Raw genomic sequence first — 5,000 nt, 5'->3', positions numbered from 1 at the left:
ACTGGCGGAGAAAAAGAAACCAAAGCGCAGAGGACCGCGGCCCGGAGGCCGGCAGACCCCTCCTGTCCGCCCCAGGCACCGGGCCTGAGGGGCGGGCATCGACGGCCGGGCGCCTCGGGCCTCTCCTCTGGAGGCCCCTGTTTCCGAAAAGCTGGTTTCTGAAATCGTGCGCAGACTCGCTTGGGAAGGCGGGTAAAAGCGCGCGCCGTTCGGAGAGAAGGGGGTGCCCAAAGCAGTTGGATTTCAACCGCTTTGGGGCCCTCACCCCAAAGCGCGGAGAACCGGGGCCCGGAGGCCGGCAGACCCCTCCTGTCCGCCCCACGCACCGAGCCTGAGGGGCGGGCATCGACGGCCGGGCGCCTCGGGCCTCTCCTCTGGAGGCCCCTGTTTCCGAAAAGCTGGTTTCTGAAATCGTGCGCAGACTCGCTTGGGAAGGCGGGTAAAAGCGCGCGCCTTTCGGAGAGAAGGGGGTACCCAAAGCGGTTGGATTTCAACCGCTTTGGGGCCTTCTCTCCGAAAACGACTTTTGTCGTTTTTCCTTCCCCGCTCCTTCTGTACTTTATCTTTTTTGACGTTTTGTCATCGGGGACGTGGCGAAAAATGTAGAAAATGAAAGAAATGTAGAAAATACGCAAGACGCGCTTGGCTTTGGCCTGCGCTTTTCGCCTTCTCTCTGAAAATGACAAAGCGGTTGGATTTCAACCGCTTTGGCCTGCTTTTCGCCTTCTCTCCGAGATTGACTTTGTCATATTTTTCTCCCCCCACTTCTTCTTCTTGTCGTTTTGGTTTTATGCCCCTGGTACTCTGCTCTCATCCCCGTGCCCTTGGTACTCTGCTCTCATCCCCGTGCCCCTGGTACTCTGCTCTCATCCCCGTGCCCCTGGTACTCTGCTCTCATCCCCGTGCCCCTGGTACTCTGCTCTCATCCCCGTGCCCCTGGTACTCTGCTCTCATCCCCGTGCCCTTGGTACTCTGCTCTCATCCCCGTGCCCCTGGTACTCTGCTCTCATCCCCGTGCCCCTGGTACTCTGCTCTCATCCCCGTGCCCCTGGTACTCTGCTCTCATCCCCGTGCCCCTGGTACTCTGCATCCCCGTGCCCTTGGTACTCTGCTCTCATCCCCGTGCCCCTGGTACTCTGCTCTCATCCCCGTGCCCCTGGTACTCTGCTCTCATCCCCGTGCCCCTGGTACTCCTCTCTCTCTCTCTCTCTCTCTCTCTCTCTCTCTCTCTCTCTCTCTTTCTCTCCCTCTCTCTCATAGACATAGCTCACCTGCCTGACCCCCTCGTCTTTTCACAGCCACAGGGAGGCTTCCATCCTTACCAGGCCTGACCCCCCCTCATCTGCTCACAGCCGTGGGGAGGCTTCCAGCCTTTTCCAGGCCCCCAGCATGAGGAGCAGGGCTGGGTGCTGGCTCCAAGCCTGAACCCCTCGTCGTCTTCTAGCAGCCACAGGGAGGCGTCTGGCCTTTCCAGGCCCCCCAGCCTGCTACTCGTGCTGGGGGCTGGCTCCAGGCCTGACCCCCTCATCTTCTCACAGCCACGGGGAGGCTTCCAGCCTTTCCAGGCCCCCAGCACGAGGAGCAGGCTGGGTGCCGGCTCCAGCCCTGACCCTCTCCTCTTCTTCTAGCAGCCACAGGGAGGCGTCTGGCCTTTCCAGGCCCCCCAGCCTGCTACTCGTGCTAGTGGCTGGCTCCAGGCCTGACCCCCTCACCTTCTCACAGCCACGGGGAGGCTTCCAGCCTTTCCAGGCCCCCAGCACGAGGAGCAGGCTGGGTGCCGGCTTCAGCCCTGACCCCCTCCTCTTCTTCTAGCAGCCACAGGGAGGCGTCTGGCCGTTCCAGGCCCCCCAGCCTGCTACTCGTGCTGGGTGCTGGCTCCAGCCCTGACCCCCTCCTCTTCTTCTAGCAGCCACAGGCAGGCGTCTGGCCTTTCCAGGCCCCCCTAGCCTGCTACTCGTACTGGGTGCTGGCTCCAGCCCTGACCCCCTCGTCGTCTTATAGCAGCCACAGGGAGGCGTCTGGCCTTTCCAGGCCCCCCAGCCTGCTACTCGTGCTGGGCGCTGGCTCCAGCCCTGACCCCCTCCTCTTCTTCTAGCAGCCACAGGCAGGCGTCTGGCCTTTCCAGGCCCCCCAGCCTGCTACTCGTGCTGGGGGCTGGCTCCAGGCCTGACCCCCTCATCTTCTCACAGCCACGGGGAGGCTTCCAGCCTTTCCAGGCCCCCAGCACGAGGAGCAGGCTGGGTGCCGGCTCCAGCCCTGACCCCCTCCTCTTCTTCTAGCAGCCACAGGCAGGCGTCTGGCCTTTCCAGGCCCCCCAGCCTGCTACTCGTGCTGGGTGCTGGCTCCAGCCCTGACCCCCTCCTCTTCTTCTAGCAGCCACAGGCAGGCGTCTGGCCTTTCCAGGCCCCCCAGCCTGCTACTCGTGCTGGTTGCTGGCTCCAGCCCTGACCCCCTCCTCTTATTCTAGCAGCCACAGGCAGGCGTCTGGCCTTTCCAGGCCCACCAGCCTGCTACTCGTGCTGGGGGCTGGCTCCAGGCCTGACCCCCTCATCTTCTCACAGCCATGGGGAGGCTTCCAGCCTTTCCAGGCCCCCAGCACGAGGAGCAGGCTGGGTGCCGGCTCCAGCCCTGACCCCCTCATCTTCTCACAGCCATGGGGAGGCTTCCAGCCTTTCCAGGCCCCCAGCACGAGGAGCAGGCTGGGTGCCGGCTCCAGCCCTGACCCCCTCCTCTTCTCACAGCCACGGGGAGGCTTCCAGCCTTTCCAGGCCCCCAGCACGAGGAGCAGGCTGGGTGCCGGCTCCAGCCCTGACCCCCTCCTCTTCTTCTAGCAGCCACAGGCAGGCGTCTGGCCTTTCCAGGCCCCCCAGCCTGCTACTCGTGCTGGGTGCTGGCTCCAGCCCTGACCCCCTCCTCTTCTTCTAGCAACCACAGGCAGGCGTCTGGCCTTTCCAGGCCCCCCAGCCTGCTACTCGTGCTGGGTGCTGGCTCCATCCCTGACCCCCTCCTCTTCTTCTAGCAGCCACAGGGAGTCTTCTGGCCTTTCCAGGCCCCCCAGCCTGCTACTCGTGCTGGGTGCTGGCTCCAGCCCTGACCCCCTCGTCTTCTTCTAGCAGCCACAGGGAGGCTTCTGGCCTTTCCAGGCCCCCCAGCCTGCTACTCGTGCTGGGTGCTGGCTCCAGCCCTGACCCCCTCCTCTTCTTCTAGCAGCCACAGGGAGGCTTCTGGCCTTTCCAGGCCCCCCAGCCTGCTTCTCGTGCTGGGTGCTGGCTCCAGCCCTGACCCCCTCGTCTTCTTCTAGCAGCCACAGGGAGGCTTCTGGCCTTTCCAGGCCCCCCAGCCTGCTACTCGTGCTGGGTGCTGGCTCCAGCCCTGAGCCCCTCGTCTTCTTCTAGCAGCCACAGGCAGGCGTCTGGCCTTTCCAGGCCCCCCAGCCTGCTACTCGTACTGGGGGCTGGCTCCAGGCCTGACCCCCTGGCCTTCTCACAGCCGTGGGGAGGCTTCCGGCCTTTTCCAGGCCCCCAGCATGAGGAGCAGGCTGGGTGCTGGCTCCAGGCCTGACCCCCTCGTCTTCTCGCAGCCACGGGGAGGTTTCCAGCCTTTCCAGGACCCCCAGCCTGCTACTCCTGCTGGGGGCTGGCTCCAGGCCTGACCCCCTGGCCTTCTCACAGCCGTGGGGAGGCTTCCGGCCTTTTCCAGGCATACAGCAACCTCTTTTCCTTTTCTTTATTTCTCACAATTACTTTCTTTTATTTTTGTTTAAAAATTCTCAACCTTTGTATATATTCCACATACTATACTGTGCATACACAGTCCAACCTCCGATTCAGGACGAACGATGCGGTTTTCGTCCCGGCCGTGGCACGCCGGACCAGCTCTATACCCTTCACAGGGCTGGCTCCCAGCCTAACCCTTTTCCTTTCCTCCTGCCTCCACTCTCATTAGCCAGCCAGCCTGCCTGCCTGCCTGCCTTCACCAACCCCAAGGGCTGGCTCCCAGCCTAACTCTTTTCCTTTCCTCCTGCCTCCACTCACATCCGCCAGCCAGCCAGCCTGCCTGCCTGCCTGCCTGCCTGCCTGCCTGCCTGCCTTCACCAACCCCAAGGGCTGGCTCCCAGCCTAACTCTTTTCCTTTCCTCCTGCCTCCACTCACATCCGCCAGCCAGCCAGCCTGCCTGCCTGCCTGCCTGCCTGCCTTCACCAACCCCAAGGGCTGGCTCCCAGCCTAACCCTTTTCCTTTCCTCCTGCCTCCACTCTCATCCGCCAGCCAGCCAGCTAGCCTGCCTGCCTGCCTGCCTGCCTTCACCAACCTCAAGGGCTGGCTCCCAGCCTAACCCTTTTCCTTTCCTCCTGCCTCCACTCTCATTAGCCAGCCAGCCTGCCTGCCTGCCTGCCTTCACCAACCCCAAGGGCTGGCTCCCAGCCTAACTCTTTTCCTTTCCTCCTGCCTCCACTCTCATCCGCCAGCCAGCCAGCTAGCCTGCCTGCCTGCCTTCACCAACCTCAAGGGCTGGCTCCCAGCCTAACCCTTTTCCTTTCCTCCTGCCTCCACTCTCATCCGCCAGCCAGCCAGCCTGCCAGCCTGCCTGCCTGCCTGCCTTCACCAACCTCAAGGGCTGGCTCCCAGCCTAACCCTTTTCCTTTCCTCCTGCCTCCACTCTCATCCGCCAGCCAGCCAGCCTGCCTGCCTGCCTGCCTGGCTGCCTGCCTGCCTGCCTGCCTTCACCAACCCCAAGGGCTGGCTCCCAGCCTAACCCTTTTCCTTTCCTCCTGCCTCCACTCTCATTAGCCAGCCAGCCAGCCAGCCTGCCTGCCTGCCTGCCTGCCTGCCTTCACCAACCCCAAGGGCTGGCTCCCAGCCTAACCCTTTTCCTTTCCTCCTGCCTCCACTCTCATCCGCCAGCCAGCCAGCCTGCCTGCCTGCCTGCCTGCCTGCCTGCCTGCCTGCCTGCCTGCCTGCCTGCCTGCCTGCCTGCCATCACCAACCCCAAGGGCTGGCT

This window comes from Chaetodon auriga, chromosome 23, assembly GCF_051107435.1.
Source record: "Chaetodon auriga isolate fChaAug3 chromosome 23, fChaAug3.hap1, whole genome shotgun sequence".
Taxonomy (NCBI): Eukaryota; Metazoa; Chordata; class Actinopteri; order Chaetodontiformes; family Chaetodontidae; genus Chaetodon; species Chaetodon auriga.
The sequence above is the reverse complement of the archived record's forward strand: the minus strand, read 5'-3'. Positions refer to the sequence as shown.